The following is a 14,175-nucleotide window of genomic DNA, read 5'->3' on the forward strand; positions in this document are numbered from 1 at the left end:
AACGCCTTGACAAGCAGGCTTATATTTTTCAGTTTTCCTGGTTTTCAGCTTTGCCCCAAATTCTGAGGCCCCTAGTTAAACAGTGCCGTCCTGTGTACATGTTCATGAATGCACACACGCATACCCTGCCACCCACTTCTTCTCTGACCTGTCTTCTCGGATTCATATCTGCTGGATTTGCAGGCACACGTACCTGTGTGTGTGCTTTGTGAATGTGTGTATATGTGTGCGTATCGTGGGACTGTCACGCTTGCCACAAGCCATCAAAATATAACTGTACAGTAGGAAGAGGTTCACAGGAGCATAAAATAGACACAGTCTTTTTAGGTGAAATGATGGTGGTGAAATCCTTGACGTTAGGCTCACAGGCTAGACCTTGGAAGATGAATCGAATTCTAACATTCTTAGAAGGGCAAGAAAGGGTAATAATAATATTCTTTATGTGTTGGGCCCTGTGCTAGTTCCCCTTACAGTTTTCTTATCAATCCACACTTTAAACTGTTTGTATTTTACTTTATTTTTTCAGACTTAATTTTTAAAGAAGTTTTATGTTACAGAAAAGTTATGTTGAAAATATAGGGGATTCTTATATATGTCACCCTCTCCCTCCTCACATTTTCTCCTATTAATAAATCTTACATGAGTGTGGTACATTGGTCACATTGATGAACAAATATTGAAGTATTGCTATTACTATGGTCAGTAGTTTGCATCATGGTTTACAGTTTGTACTGTATAAATTTATAAGTTTCGATAAAATGTATAATGGCCTGTATCCATCATTGTGATATCATTCAGAACAATTTCAATTCCCTAGAAATGCCCTATGTATTCCCTATTCTTCCCTCTCCCTCCCCGCAGAACCTCTGGTAACCACTGTCTTTATATCAGTGCTGCAAGTTCTTCCATTACTACAATAATAATAAGTCGTTTGGTCCATGATTGCATTACCCCCGTATGTTTATTTGTTCCTCAGTCTTGGAATTTTGGGATGGTGATGCCTACTTTGCTTCCAGTTGAGAAGGGGCTTAGGTCTTATGGGGCAGATAGAAGGAGCTGTTTTGCTCGCAGTTGTAGGTACCCTTTGTTTTTCGGGATGGGTATTGTCCATCATCCTTTTGTTAGTTGTCTTGGGTGAGTATGATGAACTGGAGAGCAGGTGTTTGCTGTAACTCTGCTGAGATTTAGGGCTTAACCAGCATATGAACAGACCAAACATTTCAGTCTCTGGGACATATAATTAATGGGTATAGCACTAATTATAGGTTCAAATAAAAGGGGTAGAAGAATCTCGTTTAGGGAAATTATAAAACTGTTACAGTAGGGAAATAGGTTATCATATATCCCAAGGTAAGGCCCACTAATGGGTGCTGATTTCATGGGCTTGTGTGCCTTGCTGTGGTGTCCAGATGTCTCTAGAGCCCTCAGGAGCTTTTTTACTGTGGCATTTAGTGAGAGCTGCCTGAGACATGCATAAGCCTAACCTCTGGAATGACCTCCCGACTCACTTTGAAATCTCTTAGATGTAAAAACTCTTTTGTATTTAATTTTCCCCCTTTGGTCAAAGTCTTTTTCCAGATGCACTTGGTCTTAAAAACCTCGATGTGAGGGAGGCTTATTCCCAGGAGTCATGTCCCATCCTGGAGGGAAGGTAGTGAGTTTATTTGCTGAGTTTGGCTTACGTAGAGGCCACGTTGGAGTTAACAAGGAGGGTTTCAGGAGGTAACTCTGAGGCAGTAGGTAGTATTAAGCTAAGTTTCAATTTTATAAGAATAAGGCTGATAAGTACAAGCGTTAATATTGACAACTTGGGGTTCTGGTCTGTTTTCTTTTATTAGGCACTGCCTGTATACTCAAGAGATTCTTGCCACTCTGTTAAGAGAATGTAGCAGGACTCCCAGGATGGGAATTTAATATTTTGTTGGTTATTGTGTGGTCTCCACCCACTGAGATAACACCCTCTGACCAAATGAACACATTCACCTTTGATAGAAGCATGATCTGAGTGTACCCTTCCCCACGCGTCCCCCCACCACCAACTCTGCACCAGTGACCCCACCCCCACTGTGGTTGCCAAAAGAACACTCCCACAACTGTATTCTCAGCCACAGTCCTCCACCTCTCCAGAGTGCACCTGTTCCTTCCTCTAGCCCTTCCCCAGCTCTAAGGATAGCCCAACCCACCCCCAGACCCTGCTCACACTCGCACTCCAGCATCCTCGACCCCATTCATAATCACTGCACCATCATCCACTGCCAAACCTCCTCCAGCCCCCGATCGTAGATTCTACCCAGAATGAGCATGGCTCGTCACTCTCCAATCGCCTTTTATCCCCTGGTAACCTGTCGTCCAGACTCTACCTCTATGGGTCTGCTCTGTATCCTTACTTCCTATCAGTGAGATCATGCAATATCTGACCTTAAGTGACTGGCTCATTTCACTCAACATAAGGTCTTCGAGATACATCCATGTTGTCACATGTGTCAATACTTCATTCATTCTTACAGCTGAATATTATTACGTGTTACATATAGACCACAATTTGTTTAGCCATTCACCCTCTGATGGACAGTTGAGTTGCTTCCAGCTTTCGGCACTTGTGGATAATGCTGCGTTGAGCATTGGTGGGCATCTGTCTGTTCACATCCTTGCTTTCAGTCCTTCTGGATATATTCCTAGGAGTGGGATTGCCAGATCATGTGGCAATTCTGTACTTCCTGAGGAACTGCCAACCATCTTCCACAACACTCTTTGTACTTTAGATTAAAAAAAAAATGGAACTGTAAAGAAGTTCATGGGGCCTTGCTCACGACACCATGGAACCCAGGTCAGACTCAGGGTGTAGTGGTGAGAATGACCTGTACCCTGCCGTGGCAGGTGCTTTGGCCGTCCTCCAGGCCTGTCTCACCTCCTCGGCTTCATTTCCGCCAGCCCTGCTCCCATCTCCTTGTTTTTCCTGAGGCCGTACTGAAGCCTGCCTGAGCCCGTTTTCCCTTGTTTTCGGGTTTGCTGGGCTGACCAGCCTCTGTCCTCACTTCCCAGGGGATTCAGCGTCGCCATGTGCCCATGCTCAGTTTGCTCTCTTTGTGGCCTGGCTCCTGCCTGATGCCGGCCACCTCTGTCCCACTGCTCTGGCCAGGGCCGCTCCAGGCACCCCACCCAGCTGTGGACATTGCTGGCGTCCAGCAGGGCCCATCCACTCCTTAGAACACTGCGTGAACTCTGGGGTTGTGAGGAGGGAGGACACGTGTTTTTGGCTCCCGAGGAGGTTGAGCCTCTGTTTTCGGGATGTTCCCGTCTGAGTCTCTTCCCTCTCCCAAGAATTCAGAAAGCCTAGCTTTCCTGACACTTTTGGTTTTCCTTTTGTGTACCTTGTCTGTATGTCTGTACTTTCTCCCAACCTCGAGGGGCTAGGCCATGTTCTAACTGCTTTGTTTTTCAGAGGAGGGAACAGAGGATCAGAGACGCTAAGTAACTTGCCTAAGGTCACACAGCTGGTGACAGGTAAATTCTGGACTTGAATACAGGCAATCTGTTAATAACAGAAATCATTTGGCATCTCATGGCTTTTTTTTTTTTTTTGTCCTGGTAAATTGGGTCTGGCTCTTTATACATTGTTTAGGTAAACATGCCCTGGCCTTTCCCAGGAAGGCTGGGATAATAATCCTGTATCTTGTTACTAAGTGTGCTTGAGGTGTAAGTCTCAGGGATCCTTTTATCCTTAAGAAATAAAAGGGTTAGTGCTTATTCATTGGGAAGGAGCGTCTCTTATTTTGTTTGCATAGTTGCCTGGAGGTTCAGCCTTCGGGGTTTGTAATAAAGGAGCAATCATGTAACCAGAAGCTAGTTGCTGTTAATGTTTTGTGGCCTGTTCTTTAACTCCTAAATCATACTTGCAGATTGTCGTTTTGCAGTCAAGCCAGAGGAAACAACTAAGACTCTTGAATTTTGTTGTATTTTGATTAGTCCTGTGTTATCTGCCACCTATTTGAGGACTTGCCTCTCGTTATTTTCTGTTGAAGGTAATTACTGGTGTTTGGGAAAAGAATACAAATTGTCTAAAGGATAGCCAGCGGTGCTGAATTAGACTGTTCCTTAAACATAACTAAGTGCTCTGACAGTGGATTTGAATCTACGGAATGATTGCAGTGGGGTTCAAACTGTATTTTTTGTTTATTCAAAAATGACAAAAGCAGTGAGAATGAAAACAATAGACGGTTGCAGTATACCCAATTGGTTGACACATGCTTTTACTTAATGACTGTTTATAAAGGGGTCCTTGGCCTGTAGTTCTGCTGGCAACGGCTTCTTGCAGGGAGGTGCTGTGTGTGGCTGTGAGGACAGCTCTCTCTGGCTCATTGGCTTCAGGTTCTATTTGGGAACAGAATTCAGTGTTTTATTTAGCTCCGTTCTCCCCAGGCAGACAGAGTGCTTCCTGTCCTCACATTTCATGCCTTAGCCAGCCGTGGGCATAGCCCAAGAACTCAGGTCAGTTTATTCAGTTAGCACTTCTACCCTGTCAGCTGCTGCCGCCTGTCTTTTGAAATAAGGTTGTATCGGATGTCTACCTGGTAAGTAATTAATGTCCCCGTTTCAGGGCTTTATGATGAACCGTGGAAGGAAAATTCCTCCAGCATAACTTTCTAGTCCTTGAGGTTCATTAAATACCATTTTGATATGCTAACAGCCCCGTAGGAAGACTGCGACTGGCTATAAACTAAACAGACCATTAAGCTGAGAAGAAAAGTATCAAAGCAGTTCCAGCCTACTAATTTGCTAATTATTGATGGGTATTTAGGCAAGTATATCCCAGCAAAGGTCTCTATGTCAGTTGAACGCGAGCCTCTTCTGGCCCCGTGCCCAGTTTCGTAGGGTCTAGGGCACAATTTCTCGGTCCCTATTTTCTGCTCTCCCTCTCCGTAAGAGAGTCTTCAGCCCTCCTGTTCATGCCAATATTTGCCGCTACGTTGTCCCTTATAGTTCGTGACCGCTGGGTTCATCAGGCCCTGTGCAGTTCTTCTTGCATAGGCTGGCTGCTTTGGAAATAGGTCACAACTGCTTTAGAACTCAAGAACCCATTTCTATACTTCTACAGTGACTTGAAGGAAGTACAATAGTCTGCTTATTTATGGTTTATGCCTCACGGGCAGTCCAACTTCGGTAAGTGGCTTTAAAAAATAAATTCTGGGCCAGGGAAATGAAGAGATTTCAACTAATGATGGCTAAAGTGAAAAAGAAATATTTGCATGAGGAGCAAATGATTTTTTATTGAGACTGGTACCAGCATTTCTTCAGCTGTCCACTCACTCTATTACTTGCATAAATCCTTTTAGAGGCATAAAAGACTGCTCTGACAAGTGTAGTTACAGCAGATAAATTTAACTCCTGTATTTTATCTACATAATCTGATTGTAATTTATATATCTGCAGCATAGATAAAGTAAAGCCACTTCCTATTACCGAATTTTTCTTTTTGTCAACATGATGAGAGTGGGGTATTGACTTTAACTGAAGGGTGGTGATTAATCTCAGCTGCCTGCAGAGAGATCTTTTATTGCTCTATGTAGCTGAGTGACAGCTGGTAGAGTTGGGGAGTCAATCAAGATAAACCCAGGTGGGTTAGTCACTCTTGGATGACGATGGATGATGTGATGGATTTATTAGCTAGGTTCCTTTTGAAAAATCACTTTACATTCCTAGCAGGTGAAATTGCAAGCAGAGAAATTATGAGTCGCCTTCAACGGGAGAATCTGCTCATTTGTAGAGTCGAGCTAAGCCAATGGAATGTCATCATAAAAGATAAACTACTAAGAAATAGGCTGTGAAAATGCTGAGGTCAAGATTAATCTTGTTAAATGCAAAGAGGGCAGTTATAGCCTTATTAATTCATGTGTTTGATGGACTAGGAAGAAGATACTTATCCTGTGTACAGTTAACCCAGAGAGTGTAATGGGATTTTATCTTTTGAATACAGAGTTAAATCTTGATTTTTTAGGAAAAACCATGTCACCCAGGCTGACATCCTTCTCATGCCAAGCCTGCATCTCCCTCCCCAGAGTTAGTATGTAGTCAGGAAATACAGAACAACTTCTTATCAACCGTCGTTAAAGAAAAGTCTAAAGAAGATCCATTTAGGGGGGAAAATATCAGACCCTGCCAGAGTTAAATGCCAGTGATTCCTGAGCTATGTACTCATCATCATTTGTGTCACCATTTTCTTCATTAGAACAGATTGAGAGATGTCTGCATTAATAAAATGTGTAGCATATAAAATAGCATGTTAATCATTTGAGTTTTGTAACTTTGTAATCCTTTGGCTGCTTGGGGGAGATAGAACAGTAATTCTGTTCTCCTTTCAGATCAGATCAGATCAGAGAGGTGAAGCACGTTGCAGAATGAAATGCTTTAACTGTGGCAAGATGTGCTGTTGTTGGAATTGTCATCTCATGAACTTGAGCTCTCTGCTTCTGGCATTTAGACCATCATTTGCAGCTTGCCTCATCTTGGCCATTTCCTCTTTGGCCTAGACGAGTGTGTGTGTACTTGTTGGAGAGGGATTTCTATGGCTCAGATGAAATTGTGAACTATGGGTAGATAGCAGTTACACCATTAAACAGGTATAATATGCTTGAAAATGTTTATCAGGTGCTCTGTCTAAACCAGTCGTTTTCAGTGGGGGACAATTTTGTGCCCCCTAGGAAACATTTGGCCATGTCTGGAGGTATTTTTGCTTGTGACAACCGAGGAGGAGGATGCTACTGGCGTCTAGTGGGTAGGGGCCAGGTGTTTCATATTTCTCCAGATGGAACCTAACCAACTGGATGTATATATGCAAATATGAAGAGATTTATTGGCTTGTGCGACCATAGGGATTGGCAAGTCTGAATTCTAGGGCAGGCTGTGATTGGAAACTTGATGAAGGTGACATTGAATTCCCCAGGAGAAGTCATAAGTTGGGAACTCCAGGGAAAGTGGTGATGAATTCCCCAGGAGAGGCTGGCTGTCTGGAGTAGAGATAGTTCTTCTGACTGCTGACATTGCCAGTTCTCCCTTTAAGGCCTTCAGCTGACTGGATGCGGAGACGCCTCTCCCTGCTGGAACAGTCTCCTTTGAATGGAGCTCTATCAGCCATAGCTGTAACCAGCCAACTAATGATTGAAATCCATGAAATACCCTCACTCTAACCACCAGGCAAGTGCTCACTTGACCAAATAACTGGACACCATGACCTAGCCAAGACACATGAACTTAACCATCATGCCAGGTGTGCTGCTGAACATCCTACAATGCCCAGGGCAGCCAACACCCCCTCTTCCCCCCCAATAAGAATTTGCTGGACCAAAATGTCATACCTTCTGAGGATGAGAAATCTTGTTCCAAACTAGCCATCTCTGCTCTTACTAATGGCATATTTAGACCAACTGGTCTTTATTAACTTTTCTGGCTGCGTCATATTCAGTTCTTCATTGTTATGGGCCCATCCCCTTTGCTGAAATGATAGCTGTAGAAAGTTTAAGGCATTATTATTCTAACATGAGAATAAGGTGATATATATTCCTTTCTAAAAGTGAATTATTAGGGTAACTAAAGTGAGACTGTAGGGTAACGGTTAGCTGTTGGAACAGAAAACTTGAATGTGATTTTCTTGCTCACATTACAGTTCACTGTGGGTTGGTGGACAGGCTCTGTTATACCACCCTGTTTTAGTTTGCCGAAGGGGTGCTGATACAAAGTACCAGAAATGTGTTGCATTTTTAAAAGGGTATTTATTTGGGGTAAAAACTTACAGTTCCAAGGCTGTGAAAAGTCCACCTCAAGACACCATAAGAGGTGCTTTCTCGCCAAAGTCAGCTGCCTTGTGTCAAAGCAAGATGGCGGGCGATCTCTGCCTGCTCTCTGCCTTCCCCTCCTGGCTTTCTCTCTCAGGCTTGGTTGCTCCACTCTCTTCCTGATTTTGGCTGCAGGCTATCAGGCATAAGGCTCGTCTCCTCTTGAGTTGCTTCATGGGCTCTTGGGGGCTTCAGCAATCTTCAAGTCCTCTCTCACCTGGCTTAGGGCTTCTTTCTTAGGACTTCTCTCCTTGTGGCTTAGCTGTGAACAAAACTGTGAGTCTTTTCTCTCACACGGCACAATCAGACATGGCAGTTCCCTTCTTCCTGTGTCTGTCCACGTGAGTCCGTTTATATCAGACCCAACAAGGGCGTGGGGACTCAACTCACTGACCTAGTTCAATCGCAAGCCCTCAAACAATCTCATCAGGTCATCTAATCAAAGGCCCCTCAACTGAATTCAATATGTTATCTCGCCTGGAAGAATAGATTAGTTTACAATCGTAATCTTTCTTTTTGGGGTTTCATAAAAATAATCTCCAACTGCAACACCCCATTGCCCAGTTTGCGACTCCTAGGGCCGTGTCCTCCTCCGCATTTAGCTGGCAAATGGGAAGAGAGAGCGTGTAGGAGACATAGCTGCTCCTAACCGCCTGGGCCCAGAGGCGACGCGTATCACTGAGGTTCACTTTTATGGGCTTGCATTAGTCATATGACCAGCCTGGATGCAGGAGAACTGGGAGGTGTGTGTGCCCAGCAAGAGGAGGGAGCACGTCCTGGCGAGGACTAGCAGTCCTTTGCCGAGAGCGGGGCGGTTGGTAGCTGCTTCTAGGCAGGTAGCTGCTGCTGGCCAGGTCTTTTGACTTCCTCACGAACTGAATTTTATGCAGAATTGTTCCGCAGCTGATAAGGTCATCTACGTACAGAGCAGGGCCAGTCCTGTAATACATTACTAGGTCTTGGTCAGTCAGTATGAAGTCCCTTCAAAGTTTTGGATGGACGGAGTACATTTCCTTCTTTTGAATACTTAAAGAAGTCTTACAGTTTTTATTTTTTTAAAGATTTATTTTTATTTATTTCTCTCCCCCCCCCGTTGTTTGCTCTCTGTGTCCATTTGCTGTGTGTTCTTCTGTGTCCTCTTGCACCCTCCGTGGCACCGGGAATCTGTGTCTCTTTTGGTTGCGTCATCTTGCTGTGTCAGCTCTCCGTGTGTGCAGCGCCACTCCTGGGTGGGCTGTGCTTTTTTCACGGGGGGCGGCTCTCCTTACGGGGTGCACTCCTTGTGTGTGGGGTACCCCCACTCAGGGACGCGCCTGCATGGCACGGCTCTCCTTGCATGTGACAGCTCTGCATGTGAGTCAGCTCACCACATGGGTCAGGAGGGCCTGGGGATTGAACCCTGGACCCTCCCATGTGGTAGGCAAACTCTCTATCAGCTGAGCCATGTCCGCTTCCCTTACAGTTTTTAGAGTGTGTCACTGATGTTGAATTGATGGCTTTATTTTTCTCCTAACGTAAAATATGTAATTTTAAATTTTCGTGTTTTTTTTTGATGTTTAGTTAATTCAATCCTTTTTTTAAAAAATGTATTTATTTTTTTATTACATTCAGTAAATATGAGGTCCCCATATACCCCCCACTCCCCAAATTTTTGGTTTTTGTTTAGTATTTTGCATACAAAAATCAGGATTGATAAAGGAGAAAACATTAGTTATAATTTAGCTGCTAATCAATAATATTAAACCAGGATCTGCAGTTTTATAAATTGCCATAATTGGTACTTCATCTCGAGGTTTCTGTAACACTTATATATACATTGAAATAAATGCTTTAAAGGCATTGTGTATGCAATTTATGTTTTCTCATTTTAGGGACTGTGAACTCCTTGATGGAAAGAAACTTTTGATATGTATTTTTTTGTTTCCCATTATATAACTGTGCTCAGCGAATGCATTTTTAAAGTTTTCTGTCCTTTTCTTTCTGTACAACTGATAATATTAAATATCACATCACTCCAAAGAATATTTATAAAACGTGTTAAGGTTTATGGAGTAATGATAAAACTGGGTAGTACCACCCAAATTTGATAAAGAGCATTACCATTTCAGTATGCTTTATCCAAGTTCTTGTTCCCTTCTTTCCCTCTTTGGCTTTTCTTTAATTTGTATTGCTTATTTTTTTGTGTCCCCAAATAACATACTTAATTTTGTACGCTTTTGAACTTTTATCTAAGTGGAAATAATACTGCATTGATTTTTCTGAGGCCTTCTTTTTTTTTTTCTTACCAACTTCATAGTTAAAGATTTATCCATATTGATGCATGCAGCTGTGATTTATTCATTTGTACTCTGTGGTAATGTTCCATGATTATTGTATGAATGGTGTGTGTTGTATGAAGCTTGGTCTGCTTTTTTGCAATTACTAGCAGAGCTGATATGATCATTCTTGGATATTGGCCTGATACCCATGAGTGTGATTTTTCTAGGGTATGTATCTAGGAATGGAATTCCTACATGTTAATGGACATGGTGTCAACTTTATTAGCTCATGCCTGTTGTTTTTCAGAGTGTTTTCATCAGTATATTACCAGCAATATACAAATGTTCTGGTTGCTTTACATCTTCTGTGACAGATTTAAGTTTTGACCAGTCAGGTGGATGTGAAGTGATATCTCAATGTGTGTGTGTGTTTAACTTTTTGTTTTGAAATAATTTCAAATATACAGGACAGTTGCAAAAATAATACAAATCACGTACAGAGAACTCCAGAATATCAATGTGGTTTTAATTTCAATGTCCGGATCTTTTCACCTGTTTTAAAAGCCATTTTGGATACCCATTCCTCTGAAGTGAATTTGCCCGTTCTTCCATTTGATTATTTTCTTGTTCCTCCTGATTCTTTTTTCACCCTTTGTTAGTTATGTGTTGCAAATGCGGTTTGTTATATTACAATCCACGCTTCTTTCACGTGTAAACATGTAAGGCGTTCACATGTAACTAGCAGGTGGGGGATTAATGTCAGTACAGTGTCAAAGTTAGCCTGGTCTGTTTGCATTTCCCCAGCATGTTAATGTTGCACATTAGCTGATGGCACACGGTGTCCACACAGCTCCAGTGAGTAAGCTGCAGGGACGGCAGGGCTGTCGCGGGGCCCTTACCTCACCTTCCTCCTGTTGGCATGTTCTGACCCGGAAGTGTTTCTTTTTCAGTTCTCTGTGATCTGTGGATGTTTGTCCATTAATTTAGCAGTCTCAACTCTTCCTTATATTCCTTTCCATCATTTTACCTTTACCTTTTTCTTTTTCTAAAGGAAATGTTCTGTGTTTACTGTAATTTTGTTTTTTTTCAGGTAATTTTTTAAAAAGTACTAATGTTCTTGTTAGGATTATTGTTCCTGTTGATACTTGTTTACAAAGTTTTACGGCTTTGATATAATTCCACCCAAACCTCAGTTTTTATTTGCCCTACTATTTTTAGTACACAATTTAGTGAAATGGGAAGCTTTTCAGGAACACACATACGGTATTATAGCAGAAATTCCTGTTTCTTCTTACAGTTTGTGTCTTGTAGTCTACTCTGTTTTTAATGGCTTTTCAATGAATAGCAATTCTTTTTTTTTTTTTCCAGGAACTAACATATTTCTATTTTCGTTATACGTACAGTCAGTACTACTGTTGAAAATTTTTTTTTACTGGGTATTCTTTTTTTTTTTTTTTAGGTCTCAGTGATTCGCGCCCCCCCCCCCTTTTTTTTAAAGATACATAGATCATATAAAATGATACATTAAAAAATATAAGAGGTTCCCACATACCCCCAGGCCCCCCCACCCCCATGCCTCCCACCTCAACAACCTCTTTCATCAGTGTGGCACGTTGACTGCATTTGATGAATACATTTTGGAGCACTGCTACACAGCATGGATTATAGTTTATTGTAGTTTACACTCTCTCCCAATGGCAGGATATATAATGTCCTGCATCTGTCCCTGCAGTATCATTCAGGACAACTCCAAATTCTTAATTTTACTATGCTGAATTTATCAAGCTTTTCCTTTTTTGTTTTCTGTGTGTCTAGTAAGAATCATTTCCTCCCCTAAATCTAGGGCATAAATATGTTCTCCCTTATTATTTTCCAGCAGCTTTGTAGTTTGCCTTTCACATTTGAGTGTTTGCTTCAGCTGGAATTGATTTTTTAAGTAGTTTTGTGGAGATATATTCACATACCATACAATCCATCTAAAGTGTGTAATCAATGGCTTTTAGTATAATCACAGAGTTGTGAATTCATCAACACAATCAGTTTTAGAACATTTTCAGTACTCCAAAAAGAAAAACTCCATACCCTTAGCAGTCACATCTTAATACTTCTGTCATACCCTAGCCTTACATAAAGACTAATCTATTCCTTTCTCTGTAAATTTATTTATATTTATGTTATATATATATAAATGGAGTCATACAATATGTAGTACTTTGTGTCTGGTTTCCTTCATTCAGCATAATGTTTTTCTTAAAAAAATGTTTAGTTTTTTAAATTAGAGAAATTGTAAGTTTACAGAAAGGTCATGTGAAAGATACAATGTTCCTATATACCCCCCTATTGTTCACATTTTTGCATTAATGTGGTACCTTTGTTACAGTTGATAAAAGTATATTAAAATATTTCTGTTGAGTGTATTTACCCCATATATCACTCTATTATTAACACCTTGTAATTGTGTCATATATTTGTTATAAATCATGAAAGAACATTCTTAAACTTGTACTATTAACCCCAGTCCATCATGCATAACAGTTTACTGTGTTACACAGTCCCATGTTTTGTCTGCTAACTTAAAAAAAAAATAATTTATCGAAGTATATCACTCATGCATAAACATACATAAACAATAAGTGTATAATAAAAGTTGTGAACTTACAAAACAAGCATGTATAACATCATACAGGACTCTCATAACTCACCCTACCACCAATGATTTGCATTGCTTTTAAACCTGTTTAATGATTAAAGAGCATTGTCAAAATGTTACTATTAACCAATATTATTTTTCCCCCAACCAATCCTATTATTATCATACTATCATTTATATATGAGCACACATAAATAATTAAGTGTATAGGAGAAATTGTGAACTTACAAAGTAAACATGCATAACATCATACAGGGGTCCCGTACATGAAACCTCCACCAACACCTTGCATTGTTGTCAGACATTTGTTACAAATTATGAAAGAATATTGTCAAAATCTTACTACTAATCATAGTCCTTATCTTACGTTTGGTGTGTTTTTCCCCCAACCCACCCTATTATTATTTTTTAAATATATTTTTTATGACAGAAATTGTAAACTTATAAGACAATCATTCACATGTGCAGAAATTCCCAAACAACACCCCTCCATCAGCACACCACACTGTGTGGAACATTTGCTACAGATAAAATTATCTAATTGTTACCATGTCCATAGTGTACAGTTGGCTCACATTTTCCATGCAGCCTTATTATCAACACAGTCCCTCTTTCTCATAGATGCAAGAATATTATATTATTACTGCTAACCACAGCCCATAGGTCACTCTAGCTGTATTTTTCCCATGCTTCTCAACATTCCCAACACCCTGCAGTAGTGATGCACATTTGCTCTAGCTCACGAAGGACACTCTTGCATCTGTACCATCAACCACAGTTCTCATCCACTTCTTGGTTTACTGTGCTATTCAGTTCCTAGATTATTCTCTAGCATACTGTCAAATGATATTTAAATACCTAGACTACCATTTTCAGCCACATCCCCATTTATAAACTAGCTGTTACTCACTATGTGTTACCATCCACTCTACACATTTCCACACTTGTACAGTAAAGCTAATTAAAACTTCTACATACATTAAATGTCAGTAGTTCATCTCAGTCCCCTTATCTCGTTTAAGAATCCACCACCTACTACCAGGGCTTGAAGATACTTTCCTACAATTTCTTCTAGAAGTTTTATGGTTTTGCTTTTATTTTTAGGTTTTTGATCTATTTTGAGGTAATTTTCAGATAAGGTGTGAGATAGTGTTCCTCTTTCCTTCTTTTAGCTATGGATATCCAATTCTTTCAGCACCGTTTGTTGAGTGGACTGTTCTTTCTGAGGGGTGTGGGTTTGACAGGCTTATCAAAAATCACTTGACCATACCTGTGAGGGTCTGTTTCTGAACCATAAATTTGGTTCCATTGGTCTATGTGTCTGTCTTTATGCCAGTACCATGCTGTTTTTACCACTATAGCTAGGTAATATGATTTAAAGTCTGGAGATGAGGGTTCGCTTTTCCTTTTTATGATGTTTCTGGCTATTCTGGCCTTA

At 40.9% G+C, this 14,175-nt stretch overlaps 1 protein-coding gene across 5 annotated transcripts in view; it reads left to right on the forward strand.

The window, feature by feature from the left end:
• Window positions 1–14,175, forward strand: part of SFMBT2 (Scm like with four mbt domains 2) — a 274,334-nt gene that overhangs the window by 79,981 nt on the left and 180,178 nt on the right. The gene's annotated exons all lie outside the window — the stretch shown is intronic.

This window comes from Dasypus novemcinctus, chromosome 20 (assembly GCF_030445035.2).
Source record: "Dasypus novemcinctus isolate mDasNov1 chromosome 20, mDasNov1.1.hap2, whole genome shotgun sequence".
In the NCBI taxonomy this organism is placed as follows: domain Eukaryota; kingdom Metazoa; phylum Chordata; class Mammalia; order Cingulata; family Dasypodidae; genus Dasypus; species Dasypus novemcinctus.